The sequence below is a fragment of the Chlorocebus sabaeus genome, unplaced genomic scaffold (genome assembly GCF_047675955.1).
Source record: "Chlorocebus sabaeus isolate Y175 unplaced genomic scaffold, mChlSab1.0.hap1 unalloc_scaffold_532, whole genome shotgun sequence".
NCBI classification, from domain to species: Eukaryota; Metazoa; Chordata; class Mammalia; order Primates; family Cercopithecidae; genus Chlorocebus; species Chlorocebus sabaeus.
This window is the reverse complement of record NW_027327851.1, coordinates 37,501-57,990: the sequence shown is the minus strand read 5'-3', so window position 1 is coordinate 57,990 and position 20,490 is coordinate 37,501. Positions and strand designations below refer to the sequence as shown.

The 20,490-nt window shown below is 44.6% G+C and overlaps 1 long non-coding RNA gene and 1 pseudogene across 2 annotated transcripts in view; one reads left to right on the top strand and one right to left on the bottom strand.

Moving 5' to 3' along the window:
- Positions 1 to 345: 345 nt before the first annotated feature.
- LOC140711299 (uncharacterized) overlaps positions 346 to 20,490 on the bottom strand; it is a 32,772-nt gene continuing 12,627 nt past the window's right edge. The window contains exons 1-3 of one of the 2 annotated variants that reach the window (XR_012092465.1): positions 6,628 to 7,597; positions 3,304 to 5,938; positions 346 to 2,233 (exon numbers count right to left, since the gene is read on the bottom strand). This is a non-coding gene — a long non-coding RNA (uncharacterized lncRNA). Of the gene's footprint in view, positions 2,234 to 3,303; positions 5,939 to 6,627; positions 7,598 to 20,490 lie in introns of those variants that run through there. The other variant, XR_012092464.1, reaches the window with a different exon arrangement.
- Positions 13,748 to 20,490, top strand: part of LOC140711297 (SH3 domain and tetratricopeptide repeat-containing protein 1-like) — a 41,141-nt pseudogene continuing 34,398 nt past the window's right edge.

Here is a 20,490-nt window from a genome sequence, read left to right as displayed (position 1 = left end):
AGAAATAGGTAATCTAAAAATATTGATATCTACTTTAAAAATGGAATCAATACCTAATAACCTTACAGAAAACCTATATATTCCAAAAACCTGACATTCTGTCATGTTATTCTAACTGGTGGGATTCGGGGATTTCCATTTTGATAAGAACATAGGTGAGTTGCACACACTTACTTTTAGTGCTCATTGGTCAGGAAACCTATGTCCACTATAGGATACCGCAGAGCGATGCGTTTTGGAGAATTTAGGCAAGATAATATTATTTACAGAGTTAAAGGAAGGCAACCTGTTTTCTGTATAGTAATTCCTCATAATATTACAGGGGATACCATATTTAAACTTTTGGGTATCCCCAGGTATAATTCTTATTTGAGCCACATGTGAATTTCAGACATGCAGGCTTCCCAACTTTGGTGGCTTTCAACAGATGTGGAAGTTAATTCACAACCTACTTTGTGGAGGCATAAAATTCAATGAGCACTCATTTAGCATTTTATTTTAAATATTATTTTTGTAAACTTTGCATTCCCAATTAGGTGAAATTTTAAACCTGTTTCAGTTCTTATCCACCCTTTTTTTTTTTTTTTTTTTTCCCTGAGACGGAGTCTTGCCCTCTCACCCAGACTGGAGTGCAGTGGCATGGTCTTGACTCACTTCAACCTCCACCTCCCAGGTTCAAGCAATTCTCCTGCCTCAGCCTCCCAAGTAGCTGGGATTACAGGTGCCCACCACCACGCCTGGCTAATTTTTGTATTTTTAGTAGAGATGTGGCTTCCCCATGTTGGTCAGGCTGGTCTTGAACCCCTGATCTTGTGATCTGCCCACCTTGGCCTCCCAAAGTGCTCAGATTACAGGCCCGAGCCACCGTGCCTGCCCTCTCCACTCTTTTTAGGCAGAGGAAAGTAAGGTTTGCTTTAAGTTAGGAGGGACTTCCGTGTACCCAACCCATTTGTGTAAATTTCTTCCTTCAGAGTTCTTCAAATCAGTATCACCATCGTTAAAGGCCTCCCACATGGTAATAATTGTGCTACAGGGTTTTAGGAACATGAAGTTTATGTTTGGCTGAGTTAACCTCCTTGCTGTGGCACAAGGGGGGCATAGGTGTTTTCACCAATTATGAAGCGGGTTCACTGTGTAATGGCTACCAACTTTTCTGAGTACAATGAGACCAAACACATCCATACATAAATTCCATAAAGTGAGTTTATTACTTACAAATAACAAACAAAAGACAACAGAAGCCTAGGATTCAATATGAACCGCTACCACAAGATCAGGAAGGCTACCCAGAGCAGATGGATGGAGTTTTGACTGTAAATGCTTCACTTGCACTACAACTGAGAGACCCCAGAAAGCAGCCCACCTTGGGTTTTCTCCCACGATGTGGTTTGCTGGACACAAACGTTAAAGGCCACTCTGTTTCAAGCAGGGACTCTAACAGAGCCTGGGGCTGTTCTGACCAATGTCACCTGATTATCAGGATATTGCTTTCCCAGCATATCATACAGTTATCTTGAGAACTACCAGTAAGAAAGGGAGGAAAATGGCCCTGCACCCTTAAAACTGAAGGATCAGGATATTTGTTGTGACAGAGGCACAGACAGTAGCGACAGAGTGTTCTTGTGAGCCATCTACTAGTTCTCTTGAACCATGAGGCACCATGGATGTACACCTCATCAGGAGGGTGTAGGGGACAGCGGCAAGGGGAGCAGCAGCACAAGAAACAAACAAGGCCACTACTTCTGCCTACATAATTACTATTGTCTTGGAGTGTACAGTAATTAATAATGTTCACATGGCTGCCCTAAACATACAGAGATGGTGACCAGAGTAGATGCAGGGACTACAGAGATACAGCCTGATTCTTGCTAATTAGGACTTAAGTGTCGGCTTATGTGCTGTGCTTCTGTGCATTAATAATCCGGGGCCTCAAAACTGCCTGTTAAGCACAGGCCAAATGTCATGCTGGGGTGCAATTAAACATTCATGTCTAGGAGATGAGAGCATTTTAGTGTGGGAGAAGATGACAACACCTGAAGACCACAAAACACTGTGCAGAACAAAGGGAAGGCCCATCGTCAGCTCATGGTTCTGATTCAGGTGACTGCTGATGTGTTACGAAACCATCAGCCAACAGCAGGTAGGTCAAGTTGAGCAGGTGTCCTGCATGAGGGCTGGTCCATTCCATTCGTGTTGCGTTGCCAATTGTTTCAATAGCGTCTCATGCACCCCACTGGTGAGGAAGAAATGAGCACCCTAAGTTTACTGGCACCGTTAAACACATAATATCTATTACTAAACAGATAAGCCAGACATCAGTTATTAATTACATATAGGAAGATGGCGTAAGCTCCCACAGGCCCAAACAGGGATTAACTTGGGAGCCGGGAGTGGTATCACTTTACAAAAGTGAGGATGTTCCCTTTTTTTTTCCTTTATTTTGAGACAGAATCTCGCTCTATCACCCTTGCTGGAGTGCAGTGGTGTGATCTCGGCTCACTGCAAGCTCCGTCTCCCATGTTCATGCCATTCTCCTGCCTCAGCCTCCCTAGAAGCTGGGACTACAGGTGCCCACCACCATGCGTGGCTGATTTTTTGTAGTTTTAGTAGAGACGGGGTTTCACCGTGTTCGCCAGGATGGTCTCAATCTCCTGACCTCGTGATCCGTCCGCCTCGACCTCCCTAAGTGCTGGGATTACAGGCGTGAGTCACTGTGCCCGGCTGAGGATGTTCCTTTGTTCCTACAGGAGTACGTGATTGGTTTGTCTGTTGACTGGTAGGGAACTGAATCATGTGACACTGACTGGTAGGACTGTAATACTCTAAAATACAATATATAAACTATCATACCTTAATGGTGTAATACGATCTTCTACAACACCAAAGGCATCGATGAAAAGCTCAATGTTATCATATGTGACTGAGAGACTGAATGCTTCCTCCCTCAGATTGGTTACAACGTATCGTCCTATCACAGTCCTCTCTCCTTCCTTCAAAGTGAACGATCCAAATAACAGACAGAAATAATAAAGAATAAAGGGCAACAGATGTAAAGAACTCACGAGATGATACTCTATGATAAACTTTATGTACTTAGGAATTAATACCAACTCAGTATTAGCAAAAAACAAACATCTTTACATCAAGAGTAATTTTACCTTTAATAAAGAAAGGTGGAATGTGTATAATGAACAAGGTATAATCAAAGTTTACCAAATGAGGCTAGTAAGACTATCTCAAAAATTCACAATCATTATTCACTGGTCCATTAATCACAGGGCAATACGTACAAATGAAACTTACCTGGACGGGCACGGTGACTCATGTCTGTAATCTCAGCACGTTGGGAGGCCGAGGCAGGCAAATCATGAGGTCGGGAGTTCAAGACCAGCCTAGCCAACATGGCGAAATCCTGTCTCTACTAAAAATACAAAGAATTAGCTGGATGTAGTGGCGGGCGCTTGTAGTCTCAAGTACTCAGGAGGCTGAGGCAGGAGAATCGCTTAAACCTAGGAGGTGGAGGTTGCAGTGAGCCGAGATCACACCACTGCACTCCAGCCTGGGCAACAGAGTGAGACTCTATCTCAAAAAAAGATAATAATGAAATAAAAAAATTGAACTTACCTACATATTAGAAAAACATCAAAATTCAACCATGAATCCAGGACATTATCAAATGAATAGACAAAAATTCTACCAACAAACTTCATCTCATTATCTATGAAACTCAAGTACTACTGCTTAAAGAGCATTTACACAACTCTCACCTCAAGGGTTCCCTGCAAAACAACGTGAAATGCATACTCAAGACTCTTTAAGAATGAGTCACTGATAAAAACAATATACTTGTAACTTGTGTAACATTTCATACACTTTTTTCAAACACTGCACGATAATTAATTTGCGTCAGGCTTTCCAAATTAGAAAAGCTTCACTTATAGAGCTTCTTTCCCATGGGAGTTTTCACATGACTTTTCAAGTAAATGTGAAAACTGAAAATATTCTTGCAGTTTCTAAACTATTAGAGTCTTAATCCTGTGTACGTTCTTGTATTTACAAGGTCCAGCCAGCTACAGTGTGCATTTTCATAGGTCCTTGAGTGGGGATGAGAGAAATGAAACATTCCCACGTTCTGGACATTCATAGGGTTTTTCTCAGGACTGAGCTGATGTCTTCATATGGAACTAACACAACTGAAGGCCTTACCACAAATTTAGATTCAAAAGGCTTTTCTCCAGTCTGAGTCCTCCCAAATCTTCAAAAACAGGAAAATCGGAAGGTTTGGCCACATTCCTACATTCTGAAGGTTTCTCTGCAGTGTGAGCCTCTTCATGTTTATGCGGGAATGGGAAAGAGTAAATGTTTTACCACATTTCTTACATTCAAGGGGCTTTATTTATTTGTTTGTGTATTGATTTATTTATTTAGAAATGGAGTCTCACTCTGTCACCAGGCTGGAGTGCAGTGGCAGAATCTCGGGTCACTGAAACCTCCGCCTCCTGAGTACAAGTGATTCTCCTGCCTCAGCCTCCTGAGTAGCTGGGATTACAAGCATATGCTACCACACCCAGCTACTTTTTGTATTTTTAGTAGAGACGAGGTTTCACCATGTTGGCCAGGATGGTCTCGATCTCCTGACCTCGTGATCTGCATGCACAGGGCTTTTCCCCAACCCCCCATTGCTTTTTATGTCCTTGAAAAAGAACTAAGACCACTGAAATGTGCCACCATGCCCAGTTAATTATTTTTATTTATTTATTTGTTTTGAGACGGAGTCTCGCTGTGTCGCCCAGGCTGGCGTACAGTGGTGCGATCTCGGCTCACTGCAAGCTCTGCCTCCTGGGTTCACGTCCTTCTCCTACCTCAGCCTCCCGAGTAGCTGACGTGAGCCACCGCGCCTGACATTATTTTATTTTTTGTAGAGACGGGGTTTCACCATGATGCCCAGGTTGTTTCACATTGTTTTAATCCAGGCTGGTTATAAACTCCTGGGCTTAAGCAATACACACTCCTTGGCCTCCCAAAGTGCTGGGATTATAGGCTGAGTCACTACACCCAACCTCTATATCATGACTTCTTTCATGGCGAGTAAACTGACTGGAACGAATGTAGGCTTTACCGCATCTCTTACATTCATAGAGTTTTTCTCCAGTATGAATTCTTTCATGGAGGTGAAGGGAACTGAGGCGACTGAAGGCTTGGTCACATTGTTTACATTCATAGGGTTTCTCTCCCGTATGAGTACTTCTATGGTTACAAAGGGAACTCAAATGACTAAAGGCTTTGCCACATTGTTTATATTCATAGGGTCTCTCTCCAGTATGAATGCCTCCATAGTAACCAAGGAAAGTGGAACAGCTGAAGGCTTTATCACATTTGGTACATTTATAGGGTCTTTCTCCCGTGTGAGTCCTTTCATGCATCTTAAGGGAACAAGAAAATCTGAATGTTTTTCTACATTCCTTACATTCGTAGGGTTTCTCTCTAGTATGAGTTTGTTCATGTATTAGACAAGAACCGGAAACAGTGAACGCTTTACCTCATTGTTTACATTTATAGGGTTTTTCTCCTGTGTGAGTTCTCTGATGTCTTTCAATTGAATTGAGAAAATAAAAAGCTTTCCCATATATCGTACATGTATAACTGGATTTCCACTGTGCATTATCATGTGTCTTCTAACACCTGGAACAGAAACGAAGAGTTTCCCACACTGTTCACATTTATGTTGCTTCTCTCCATATGGTTTGTATCCTGAGTGAGCTAAGATGTGCCTGTTAAGGAGGGAATGACGTACAAAGACTTTTCCACAAATACTTCATTCACATTGTTTTAATCCAGGAGAAATGTTCTCATTCAGATCAAGCTTTGGAATTTGGCTGACAACTGTCCATACTGACTACCGTCTTTGCTTTCACACAGTCTCTGTATCATATGAATTCTGTAAAAAAAAAAAAAAAAAAAAAGACAAGCACATTATTATTGGTTGGTTTAATAACTTTCTACTTATTAATAGGTCTTTGACTTACACTGCTACCAATACCCAGGAAAATGCTTTTTTTTTTTTTTTTTTTTTTTTGCCATGACTGAATTATTTGAAAGTAAATGGGTTACTACTGAAAACACCGCTACCACCTGCATGGCTATGACCAAATTAGTAACATTCATGTGCACAATTTTGTAGTACTATTTTCAAGTAAACTGTTTTCCAAATACTGACTGCTACACTGAAGCACATTACATTTTGGGTGAAATTTTTCTAAAAAGAAATAAATTTCAAGTGACTCTTATTTGTTTTGATCGCTTGTTTTTAAGTTCATGACAAGCTAAGATTCCTTCAGAGGACTTTATTTCCTCTCCTCAGTGCAAATTATCTTATCTCTTTGCCAGATTTTTCAAAGTGATCTTCAATATTCTGGCCTTTCCATTTGTTTCCTAAAATACAGACCCACAAAATTATCATAAATTTTTACAAACTATAGAAACATTACTAGATTTCATGTTCATTGTACAGAGTGCCCATGCCTGATTTCTTCACCAAATCATTCCCTTGCCACATTCCAAATCACAAATAGCACTGATGATAGGGAAATACTTCTGTAATTAAGTGAAATGTTTTGTCATTCTCACCTACAGAAGCCAGGTTCCTGCAGGTTTCCTGCATCACTTCTCTGCAGAGAAACTTCTGAGAAGAATCTAGCAAAGCCCATTCCTCCTGGGTAAAGTTCACAGCCACATCCTCAAAAGCCACGGGGTCCTAGAACATCCCACACATGTGGATAGAAGGATGGGTGGAACTGACAGCACTGGGAATCTATACTCAATCCATAAGCTGTTTACATGATTCTAAAATTTCAAGCATTTATTCTGTGACTTGATTGTCACAACTCTTACTCTGTTCACACATACTCCCTCCCACACAGCAGTACGAATGCTAGAATTGAACTATTCAAAAAGGCAACAGCAAAGTAGAAACTCCCATCTTATTAGAGAAACCAGGGCGTAAGATATGTTGCTAGGAGTTACCATTTAACTTCACTTTGTACATTTCTAGTATCTGTCATAATAAAGTCCTACCTGATGTGCATAAGAGAGTTAATATTATAAGTCTTGAGACTACTTATTCTTAAAAATGCCTGCTCGCAAAGTTCCATCTTTGTTTGTATTAGTAACTTACATTTTGAAAGGGATTCCACCAACCCAAGTAATAAGAATGACTCACTGCATCTAAATGGCTTATATTTGCCAAAACTTTTTCTGCTGAAGGTCTATTATTTTGTGTCACTGCAGTGGTGCTTAGGGAACCAGACACCAAAACACAGTCTGAACACTAAGTGTTCAATGAATTTCCCTGGTAGACAATATTTTACACATGCTGTCACTTGTTAACTGAGGAGTTGAGCCCATGTGATGTGATTACACCAAGACAGAGTAGGCTCATTAGATTTAACTGAGTAGTAAATAAAACCAATAATTGATATTTGGTAATACTAATGTCACAATTTTAAAAATTTCTATTGCACAATATCAAGGTAGAAAGGAATAAGAGGAAATGCGACACATGTTTTTTAAAATGACATTTATATCACCACTTCCAGATGTTATTCCTATGAAATCACAGAAATTCCCAACTCAGGTTGTTTTTGGGCAAGAAAAACTACTTTTTCTTACGTAGTAAAAATGACAAATGTCTAATGATTTTTAGTCATCTCAAAAAAGAGTGATGGCTTGTCTAACATACTTCTAAGATTTTCAAACGAAAATATTCAGGACAGCACAGTATTAGCAGAGAGATGAGTAAGAAGATCAAAGGGAAAAAAAAGTGTTAATGACCCAGCATTTATATGGAAAGTTGATGAATGATAGAGTAGGCACTGTAGAATAGAAAAAGAAATCACATGCATTTTAAAATATGAGACAAACCAGGCTGGCATCTACTTGGGAAAATGCATTGTATTCTTCTCTATTCCATGAACCATAATCAACTTATTATATATTCAAATGTGAAAGATAAAACCAGAACACTTTCAGAAGTCACAGGAAGATTTTTTCTTTTTCCGAAGGATTAGGCAGAATTTCTTTTATGTAAGAAAACAGTAACAAAGGAACAGACAAACTCAAACATATTAAAATTTAGGGAATAAAAAGAAAATAGAGTGGGCAGGGCATGGTGGCTCACGCCTGTCATCCCAGCAGCTTGGGAGGTTGAGGAGGGCGATCACCTGTGGTCAGGAGTTTGAGACCAGCCAGACCAACATATCAAAACCCTGTCGTTTTGTTGTTTGTTTGTTTGTTTTTTTTGAGATGGAGTCTCACATTGTCGCTTGGGCTGGGGTGCAGTGGCAACATCTTGGCTCACTGCAACCTCCACCTCCTGGGTTCAAGCAATTCTCTTGCCTCAGCCTCCCGAGTAGCTGGGATTACAGGTGCCTGCCACCAGGCTCAGCTAATTTTTTTGTATTTTTAATAGAGACAGGTTTTCATCATGTTGGTCAGGCTGCTGTGGAACTCCTGACCTCATGATCCGCCCACCTTGGCCTCCCAAAGTGCTGGGATTACAGGCCTGAGCCACTGTGCCAGGCCTAATACCCCATGTTTACTAAAAACACAAAAATTAGCTGGGTGTGGTGGTAGCTGCCTATAATCCCAGTTACTCAGGAGGCTGACACAGGAGAATCACTTGAACCCGGGAGGCGGAGGTTGCAGTAAGCAGAGATGGCGCCACTGCACTCTAGTCGGGCTACAGAGCAAGACAGTGTCTCAAAAAAAAAAAAAAAAAACCCTCAGGTATCCAGATAAGAGGATACAGATGTGTCCACTGTCATAAATTCTTCACCATGCTACAAGAGGGAAACTGACATTTTGGTGAATCTTTGTAAATCACCAATTTATCTATCACACTTTTATTTCAGCGGTAGCATTGACAAAGCTAAGTCCTACAATTCCATTTGAAATTACCTTTGAAAAGAACAGACCTTTAATACTACACTCACTCTGGGCAATAAATAAATACGAATTTTTAGCAAATAAAATACATCATTTTACTTTGCCCCTTTGGAAATAGTATGTTTATCTTTCAAGCTGTACAGATAAAAATGTATCTTACAGTCAATGAAAAACTGAAACTCAAATAAGTGGAGAAGCCTTTTCAAGGTAACAAATTCAGGGAGAGGCAGTGCAGACTCCAACACCTTTCTAAGTGTCACGGCAGGCCATTCTATCCCTTGGGACACCCATCCTGTTCAGTAAAGTACTCAGTGACCACCTAGGAGGCACTGGCACTGCTCTTTGTCCTCCTGTGCGCCTTCAGTGCATTTTAATGTTCAGGTTGTTGCACATCCTCTCTGGGGTGGGTTTTCCTTGTCCTTTGGGACAGTTTTTCTCTCTTCACAAGTCTGAGACAATCTAGAGAGCAGAAATCATTTCTGCCTTTTCCTCTCAATGTCACCATCCCATTGGCAGACCGTCAATGTGTCTCCGAGGAATAAAAACTCCAGCTGGAGGAACAGTTTTAATGACCTAGCTTTAATCACATTACGTTGTATTGTCCATTCATTTTAATGTCCTAAAAGTTTAATAACCCCAAGGGGTCACCATTTTAGATGAAACTATACCAGGAGATTCCTCTAAGGCCAAGAGCATCCAGCTACTCCCCTGAGAGACTCTACCCTCTACCTCAGGCTGTCCTTGGCGATGAGATGACCCCGGGGCTGATACTCACTAGACCCTCCAAAAGACATGGCCACTGTGGGTATCCTGGGTCATCCCCAGACAGTTCTAAAATACCAGGACTAGGAAAAGACAGGAGGGTGGCTGAGAACTCGACACCCTGTAAAGTTTTCACGTGGGGACCTCAACCTAAAGACATTTTGGTAATATGTACACTTAGGAAAGATGAAAAGAAGAGAGGCACAAAGATTTTTTTTTAACAGTAGAGTGTCAGATGACTTATTCTCCGCTTTCCTCTCATGTAAAGTGCTTGGAAACAGAAAAATATTTTGACCAGCACTGTATTCCCAGCACCTTACGAGGCCGAGGCGGGAGACAAATTAAAGTCAGGAGTTCGAAACCCACCTAGCCATCATGGCAAAACCCTGTCTCTACTAAAAATACAAAAATCAGTTGGACGTGGTGCTGGGAGCCTGTAAGCCCAGCTACTTGGGAAGCTGAGGCAGGAGAATCGCTTGAACCCAGGAGTCAGAGGTTGCAGTGATCTGAGACTGCATCATTGCACTCCAGCCTGACTACAGGGCGAGACTCCGTCTCAAAAAAAAAAAATATATATATATATATATAAAATATACATTTAAAATTATTACATGTAGATAGTATTTGAAGTCATGGGACTGACTGTAGGTAGAAACAAGAGAAGGCAAGGAAAGTTTTTATATTTATATTTATATATAAGTATATAAAATTAATATACATAATTATAATATATAAATATAACATATAGGCTGGGCACAGTGGCTTACACCTGTAATCCCAGCAATTTGGGAGGCCGAGGTGGGCAGATCACTTGAGGTCAGGAGTTCGAGACTAGCCTGACCAACATGGAGAAACCCTATCTCTACTAAAGATACAAAAATTAGCCAGGCATGGTGGTGCGTGCCTGTAATCGCAGCTACTCAGGAGACTGAGGCAGGAAAATCACTTGAACCCGGAAGGTGGAGAGTGTGGTGAGCCCAGATTGCATCATTGCACTCCAGCCTGGGTGACAAGGGTTAAACTCCGTCTCAAAATAAATAAATAAAACAAGAAATATATATTTACATCTAAATATATAATTGTAATACATAAATGTATATATAAATATACATTTATTATAAATTTATTGATATATGAAATATGCTTATTTCTGAGATAGGGTCTGGCTCTGTCACCCAGGCTGGAGTGCATTGACACTATCATAGCTCATTGGAGCCTTGAACAGATGGCTCAAGCGATCCTCCCACCTCAGCCTCCTGAGTGGCTAGGATTGGATGCACACACCACCATGCCTAGCTAATTTTAAAATTTTTTGTGGAGACAGGGTCTTCCTTTTTTGCCTAAGCTGGTCTTGAACTCCTGGGCTCAAGTGATCTTCCTGCCTCAGGCTTCCAATGTGTTAGACGTGGGCCATGCATTTTTTAATTTGCTGGTCTAATGCATTTTTTAATTTGCTGGTCTAATGCATTTTTTAATTTGCGAGTTTATATTATTTAATATTTTGAAGTACTGAATGTGTTGAACAACCAACTTGCAGAATTCCCGAACAAGGATGGTCAGATCTCATGTCCTGGTTCAAATCGCCCCAGCACACCATGGCTAGAAACCTTTCAGCCAACTTCCACTTATGTGTCCCAGGGCAGGACAATGTCACTTGGCCAATCCCCACTAAGAGGGACTCTAGAAAGGCAAGAAACTATTCTGTTCTCTATAATGGAACCTCACCAGGGAGAAGGCAGTTGGGAGGGCCAGCTGGGCCCTCCAACCAGAAGCTTCCACCATCGACCCACTGCCCTAGAACTACACCGTGCTGGGCATTTGGGGCACTGTTATGAGCAAGAGTTTCCGTTTTTCTTCTCATGGGACCTTCATGCTAGTGGCAAGAGACAATTTTTTTTTTTTTTTGAGACGGAGTTTTGTTCTTGTCACTCTGGCTGGAGTGCAATGGTGTCACCTCGGCTCGCTGTAACCTCTGCCTTCTGGATCCAAGCAATTCTCCTGCCTCAGCCTTCCGAGTAGCTGGGATTACAGGATTGCACCACCACATCTAGCTAATTTTTGTATTTTTAGTAGAGATGGGGTTTCACCATGTTGGCCAGGCTGGTCTGGAACTCCTGAGCCACTGCACCCAGTCAAGAGGGAGATTTTCAATCAATAACTATAATTGTGATGAATGCCAGAAAGAAGAATGTGTGTGATGGGGAAGGGACCTAAGTTATTGTCTCATATTTTAACACTTTCACAGGCAATAACTAACAACTGAGAAGCTTAAAACAACACACACCTTTAAGCCAATTTTGGCAAGCTAGGAGTTGAGCACATTTTAGCGGATCCTGTGTTTGGGATCTAACGCTAAGCAGCTGGGCTGCATTATCATCTGAGGCTCCACCAGGGCAGAATCCATTTCCAGGTCCGCTGAGGTTGCTGGCAGAATTCATTTCCTCGGACCCGCTTGGCAAGGGCCCAGCTTTTTGCTTCCTTGCCTACGGGGCCCCTCCAAAGGTCTTTTCTCAGCATATCATCTCCCTCCGGCAGCGCCTGCAGGCGGAACATTTCTCTCAAGTGTGTGAAGGTGATGCACTGTGACAGTGACATCCCATTGCTTTTGCCAGGCTCTATGGGTTAGAAGCCAGTCACCGGTTTGCTCGTACCCAAGGTCAGGAAGACTATGCAAGGGCATAGGTTATTGGGAAGTCAGTCACTTTAGGGTGTGGCTGCCACCACTGAACTTGGTGAGAATTTAAGGGTTGGTAGGAGCTGGCCAGGTACAGGGGTGAGGGTGTGTCAGGCAGGGGTGAGGGCATGGAGGGGGATGCAGAGGCCTGCACCCTGGAATGTCCTTTCACTCCCTGAGGTTTTGTTCTCCTGATCCCTGAGTACATCCCAGAGCACAGTGGGGCCCTAGCAGGGGAGAGATAGGGAAGCATGTTGTTCATCTGGAGACCTTGTTAGGCAAATCAGATTAGGGGCCAGGCTTTCAGTGGTGGGTGTGAGCGTGGGAGTGATGAGTGTTCAGGTGTCTGTGAGAAGAGCGATGGGGATGAGGTCAGCCTCAGCCACCATGAAGACCTGAAATGTGCATCCACCCATCCCAGCAGCATCCCTGAGTGAGTGCCTTCAGGGTCCAGGTCCTGTTTTACACAGGTCCCAGTACCTGGGACCACAAGTACGCACCACCACGATCGGCTAAGTTTTTGTATTTTTAGCACAGATGGGGTTTCATCTTGTTGGCCAGGCTGGTTTCGAACTCCTGGCCTCAAGTGATCCACCTGCCTCGGCCCCACAAAATACTGGGATTACAGGCGCGAGCCACCGCGCCCGGCCCTACTTCACTCCTAAAGCCCACCATAGGTGCTTCCAAATGTTTGCTGAATCACAAAGTGACTGAGTGAATGGGACTACGTGACTTCGAGCAGCAGGCAATCCTATTCCTTGGACCTCAGTTTCACTTTTTGTAAAGCAAGCCTGTCTCTCGCTCTCTGTCCTAAAAGCCTGAGTTCTGGGCTTGAGATGAGCGCGTCCTGTAGAGCAGACTGCAGGTGGACATAGAGCTGGGTCTTCTAGGAGGCCGGGATCCGGCCAGCTCTTGGGTCGGGTCCTCCCGGGGAACCCTGTACGCCCAATCCCAGCACCGCCCCGCCCAGCCTCCATTTGTTCCCCTAGGTCCCGCCCTCTCCGCGCGGCTCGCTCCCCATTGGCCGGGGGGCGGGCCCTGGGCGCCCGACTCCGCTGGGGGCGAGGCGGCGGGCGGCAGGCGGGGCCCTGTGCACCTGCATGGTGTGTGTTCCGGCCGCAGCCCCGCGACAGCTGCAGCTCCTTGATCCCAGCCGGATCCTGAGCGTGGAACACGGGCTGAAGCGGCGGCAGCGGCCCCGCCCCGGGGCTCCGTGGTTGAGGCTGCCTCGGCTCTGTCGGCTGCTCAGATGCGCTCCAGTAGGCCCAGGCGCCGCGGCGAGGAGCCAGCGCTCCGAGGCGGCGGCCTGAGGTGAGAACGGGCAACGAGGTCTCCGGACCGGGCGGGGGTCTCTGCCCCGGGCTTGGCGGCTCCGAGCTGGGTTCCGCAGGGTCCGAGGTCGGGATCCGGGGTCCTTGCGCCTGGGCTTTGTCTCGGCCTCGGGTGGCACCGGGGGCTTCGCGCCTGCTACGATATCGCGTGGGCCCGCGCGGGGGTCCCGGTCGCCCTGCCGATAGGGGCCGGTCCCCTCTGCTCCCCGGCTCCCCGCGTCTGCCGCGGAGGGGACTGCATGGACCCGGGCGCTGGCTTCTGAGCCGAGATGGCGTCACTGCACTCCGGCGTGGGCGACCCAGTGAAACTCCGTCTCGAAAAAAAAAACCTGGTCAAGTGTTTTACCCAGCCTAGGTACGTGTGGTAGAGCCGAATGAAAGCTTAGAAAAAGACGACTTGAGAACTAGCCCAGCAGAGGAATCAGGCGGGATGTGTTGTTACTAAGTGAAATTTGCACCTGTTTTCTCCCAGGCCTCGTTGAGTTGTGTACAACAGAGAGCTCAGGTGTTGGGGGCAGTTGACCGGTTGAAGAATGCATTGCTATTATGGGAGAAACATTGGCCTTTGAAAAAGCAGAACTGGATCCACGTTCTTGCCTGGTAACTGTAACTATCATGTAGTTTGTAAAGGGGAACGCAGTTCACTGAAAAATTCTTATGACAGTGGGGAAAGGATTGGGGTGTCTGCATTGGTTTGTGTAATATAGGTCATATGAAAGAGCATTTAGGCTGGAGGGAGGCTTTTCATCTCTATAACTTTACTTTCACAGGACAATTCCATCACGATTTGAAGATTTTTGAGTGAAAACTACATTGTTCTGCTATGTGTTTCGGGGCAAATTTATACATACAATTTGCTTAAATATTTCAGATGATACAAGAATATATGTGTGGGGTAAAAAGCTGAAATTTGCATTTCCCCTTCTCTAGAAGTAACCATTGTGAATAGTTAAGTCTGTTTTCCAGCTATTTTGTATACTATAAATACACTGTGAACATTTGAGTGTATGTATACATGTATGTTACACACAGTTTTAGAGATGGAATATTGCTGTGTTGCCCATGCTAGTCTCAAACTCCTGGGCTCAAGTGACCCTCTCGCCTCAGCCTCCCAAAGTTTTGGAATAACAGGCGTGAGCCACCGCGCCTGGCCTGCATGAGTATATTTAGTAATTGCTAAGTTACTCTGTTCAGTACGTGTCTATTGAAGTCCCCCATGTGCCAAGCATTATTCTGAATACCCTATACGCACCAATTGACTTAACTTTCAGAGCAACTCTCTTATTGTGGTCCTTTTACAGTGAGGAAACTGAACCACAGCGAGCCTGGGGACGTCGTCTAACATCAAACAGCCAGTGCTGTTGGAATTGAGGTTTGAAGCCAGACAGCTGGCTTCAGATCTCTTAGCTGTTATCATAGATGGCACACCCAAACCTTAGGGCCCTCCCAAGCCTTGCCTGAGCTCTGCGAGAGCCGTGTATGTGAGGTTTCTTTCCTCTTTCAGAACACAAGTCTTGGAATTGTCCCAGACCCTGGTAGGACCTCTTGAGGACCAAAAACAGGGATTCTTCAAGCCTGCCCCAAGGGCCAGATCTCTGATTTAGCTACTTGGAAGGTAGATGTAGAAGAAAGTAATTTTACCAGAACAAAAAGTCAGGATGGCTGGGCTGACTCGGCCAGACGCAGTGGCTCATGCCTGTAATCCCAGCACTTTGGGAGGCCGAGACAGGTGGATCACCTGAGGTAGGGAGTTCGAGAGCAGCCTGGCCAACAAGTTGAAACTACGTCTCTACTGAAAATATGAAAATTAGCTGGGCGTTTTGGCGGGTGCCTGTAATCCCAGGTACTTGGGAGGCTGAGGCAAGAGAGTTGCTTGAACCCAGGATGCAGAGGTGGCAGTGAGCTAAGATTATGCCACTGCACTACAGCTTGTGTGACAGAGCGAGACTTCGTCTCAAAAAAACAGAAGGAAAGGGAAGGGGAATGCCTGGGCTGACTCATAGGGAAGAGGCCCTACAGCAGCCGTAGGACCTTGGCCACTTGGGTGGAAAAGAAGGAAGGAAGAGCTTCACCCATGGCGGTGACCTGGACTGCAGAAACCACACTAAACAGTCCACATCCTGGAACCTAGCCACCCCATTTGCTTCTCTTCTCCTTGGGTAGAGGGTTTGGGCACTTTCTACCCTAGAGACTGAGCAGCGCAGCTTCTAACCAGGGTAGGCGTTTGTCTGTCCCTGGGAATACAGACAGCGTTCTCATAAGCAGCCCAAATCCTCCTGAATAGCTTTTTGTAGGGTGGGGCAGGGCGGGGCAGAGGGTCATTTTGACTCATAGGTGCCTTTTCCACTTTCACTGTTGATGACTGTGTTACAGATGAAAGTTTTGTTTTTGATACTGAAGAGGGCTTAAGAGAGTGAGCTATTATGGCACATCTAAGCCTACTAAAATAGAACCACAGGGTAGTGTAGGAAAATCTCTTCTAAATTATGGATCACATATGGTGAACGTTAGAAGCCATGTGTACCTAAGTTGAAAAATCAAACCATGTCTTGTATTTGGGTGACCCCGGTAAGTCTGGATGCCACTGCGCCTTGTGTGAACACAGGATGCTGAGGTGTAGGGATCAACAGGCTTTTTCTGGACATCTTGCGCTTCTCCCTTGGGGTAAAGTGGGGCGGCAGTAGCAGCGCACAGCTGTAGGGCCCCTAATATTTGCCAGCTGGTTTACATGTGGGATTCCATTTAATGCAATCTTGGAGGTAAAATTATGTTATTGAAGATGAAGATAGAGGCTTAGAGAAGTTAAGAAAATTGTTCAAGGTCACATCATTTGTTTTGTTTCGTTTTGTTTTTGAGACAGTTTTGCTCTTCTTGCCCAGGCTGGAGTGCAATAGTGTGATGTCGGCTCACCACAACCTCTGCTTCCCAGGTTCAAGTGATTCTCCTGCCTCAGCCTCCCGAGTAGCTGGGATGACAGGCATGCGCCACCAGGCCGGGCTGATTTTGTATTTTTAGTAGGGATGGGGTTTTTCTGTGTTGGTTACGCTGGCCTTGAACTCCCAACTTTGGGTGATCCACCCAACTCAGCCTCCCCAAGTGCTGGGATTACAGATGCGAGCCACCAGCATGGCCAAGGCCATGTAATTTCTTAAGTTGAAAGATGAAGTACTGGATGAACTCAGAAGTTTGACTTCAAGGCCCTTGATCTTTCCATAACACGTGGTTCCTTCCCTGGTTGGTCGGAGTGACTGAAGAACTCAAGGAAGCTGTGTTTTGTGGAAAGAGGACCTGAGGGGTGTATGGTCTTTCCAGGCTTGGAATCTGCCATGCTGGGCTTCTGAATTGTGTAGCTTGACCATATAGAGAAGCCCCTCATTTAAGACTTATTCTTTGAGGAAAATGAAGGAAGGCCACCCACATGAGACAGGCAGAGACGACTTTCTCAGAGCTGCTGTGGCAAGAGAGTCGGCACCGTCACTTGCGTGTGGCAGAGACTGACATGCAAGTGAGTGGCGGATGAGGAGTGGGGAAGCTTCAGGATGGAAAGAACGGCTCCCAGTGGAGGCTGTTGTGGGGGCTGGAGGCGGCTGTGCAGAAGTGGGGTGTCCTATGTGATTGGTTAGGGGCTTATTTGGCTTTCTCTGAATGATCCTAACTGGAAACATGGGCCAAAATTAGGGTGGCTGTCAGTTTTGAGTCAAGTCCTGGTCACCTGGGACAGAGTTGTGGTTTAGTCTCTGGGTTGTGGAGAGAGAGCAGTCTGGCTTCCTGTCTGATGTGCTAGCCTGGCTGGCCTCCTGGCTGTTGACTGTAGATAGGGGATTGGTTTCCTGGGTGGGCAGCTACAGGTTGTGATCTGAGTTCTGTCTTTCTACATATGATTAGGCAAGACCTGTTTGTATATTCAGTCCCTCATTTTTCTTGTCAGTAAAAATATCAAGTGACAAATTGGATACATTGGGAAGATTTTAGATGTCTGTGTCCCCTGGAGGAAGTTTTCACATTCACATTGAATCAGAATGAATATAAACAATGGGGCCCTTTATCTTGAAGATTTAAAAGAGGAAATCTTCAACAATACTACCTCGGCGCCATTGCCTCTCTGTCCATCGTTAGGGAATGTGTTTTTATGCACCGCCGGCTCATCGTCCACCAGTTTGTGGTTGATCCAGTTCTCTATACGTCTTACCTTGTGTGTATCTCATTGTTTGCTAGTGTTAGCTTTCCCCTTCGTCAGTGTAGTTTATTTGTGTAGCCTCTGTTGGTAGGAAGTTATTTGTGGAATTTGTGAATGGAAGGGACCTTGGAGGTCTGCTAAGTCAACCAAGTGATTTTAGAGATAAACGGAAATACAGGGAAATTTTCCAGTTAAAATACAGAAAAATACAGGGAAATACAGGCAAAACCAGGAATAGAAAGCAGTGTTCTTTGTGCCACAATGTCACTGGAAGACAGCTCAATGTGGGCCTAAAATGCAGAGTAACTAACTTTCATTTATCTCTGCTTCTGACTCTTGCTTTCAGACATTTTAAATTGACCTAAATGTGTTAGCAGAAATATGAAAAGTCCTGACTTGTTTACATATAAGGTACTTTGTCGCCTACTCATTTGGTTGTTTTTTTTCAACAAGATTGAAAAGACATTGTTATAAACTGAATGTTTATGTCTCCCCCAGATTCTTGTACTGGAGCTCTAACTGCCTGTGTGATAGTATTAGGGGGTAGGACCTTTGGGAGGTGATTAGGGTTAGATGAGGTCATGAGCGTGGGCCCTGGTCTGACAGGATTGGTGCCCTTAGAAGAAGAGAAACCAGGCCGGGTGTGGTGGCTCACACCTGTAATCTCAGCACTTTGGGAGTCCGAGGTGGGCAGATCACGAGGTCAGGAGATTGAGACCATCCTGAAATCCTGTTTCTACTAAAAATACAAAAATTAGTTGGGTGTGGTGGCACGTGCCTGTAATCCCAGCTACACGGGAGGCTGAGGCAGGAGAGTTGCTCGAACCAGGGAGTCGGAGGTTGCAGTGAGCTGAGATTGTGCCACTGCACTCCAGCCTGGTGACAGAGTGAGACACTTTCTCAAAAATAAAAAGAGAAAGCAGAGAGCTCTCACTGCCCTGGTGTGAGGAAACAAGAAGAAAGATGGCTGTCTGCAAGCCAGGAAGAGGTCCCTGTCCTGGAACTGAGTTGGCCGACACTTTGATCTTGGACTTCCAGCCTCCCGAGCTGTGAGAAATAAACTAATGCTTAAACCACACATCCTATGGTGTTTTTGATGGTATTTGCCTACGGTATTATGGCCATCTGATTTGACTGATACAGAGATGGTTCCAGAATACTGTAGCCTGTATCTGAATTGGTGATGCCATGAAAATAAATGTGGTAGTTCATTCCTTTATATAAAGATAGTGCTGTGAGCCCAGGGCCTTTGCTCATGTCTTAGTTGAGTCTTGTTTTCTTATAATAGCTTCCTAATTTCTCTTTTCCCCCTCTAATTTATATTATACAGCTGGATTAAATCATATATGGTATGATTTTATACTTTATGTCTATACAAACTTGTAGTGATTTTATTTCATTTGATTTGATTTTTGAGACATGCCCTTGCTCTGTTGCTCAGGCTGGAATGCAGGCGTGCCATGACAGCTCCCTGTAACCCTAAATTCCTGGGCTCAGGTGATCCTCCCGCCTCAGCCTCCTGAGTAGCTGGGACTACAGGTGTGCTATCCTGCCTAGCTAATTTTTAAATTTTTTGTAAGGACAGAGTCTTGCCGTGTTGTCCAGAGTGGTTTCAAACTCCTGGCCTCAAGCAGTCCTCTCGCTCAGCCCCTCAAAGCACTGGATTACAGGCATGAGCCGCCACACCTGGCCCAGTGATTTTTCATTGTTAAGATCAAGGACGGGTTCCCTGGCTTGGCATTCAAGGCTCATGATCAGGGCGTGATATGCAAGTTTGAGTTTCAGTGTTTCCATTCCCGCCATCAGCCTTGCACTCCAGCTTGTTGCCTAAGCCCTGTTCTGAAGCCCAGCCTGAGAGCTGCACTTAGAATTTATACCTTCTCATCTCTTCATCGTCTTTGCCTATGTTCTTATCTCCATCTGGGCCATATTCTTCGCCTATGTTCTTATCTCCATCTGGGCTATGGTCTTCGCCTATGTTCTTATCTCCATCTGGGACATCATCGCCACACTTCTGCCTCTTTAAATCTTCTCCATCCTTCAAGACTTGAAATACTCACTTCCTTTACACGATCCCCGCTCTGACATCCAAGCTAGAATTAATCTTTCTTCCTTTGAACTCTGATAGTGCCTGTTTTTCATCCTTTAATTATACAGCAGTTCTGTGTGTTAGATATTATTTTCCCAGTTTTTCATAGTTACTTTGAAAATATTTGCTGTAGTCATATATTTTGAATATGTAATATAAGCGACATTCAAAACGTACTGGAGAGTGAAAGGCAGTCCTACTCCCATCACTGCCCTGTGACCACTTTTGCCAGTTTTGGTTTGTTTGTTTTTCCAAGGCAGAGTCTTGCTCTGTCACCAGGCTGGCATGATCTCGGCTCACTGCAACCTCCGCCTCCCGGGTTCAAGCGATTCTCCTCCCTCAACCTCCTGTGTAGCTGGGACTACAGATGTGCTCCACCACACCCAGATAATTTTTGTATTTTCAGTATAGACGAGGTTTCACCATGTTGGCCAGGATGGTTTGGATATCTTGGCCTTGTGATCCACCTGCCTCAGCCTCTCAAAGTGCTGGGATTACACGCATGAACCACCGT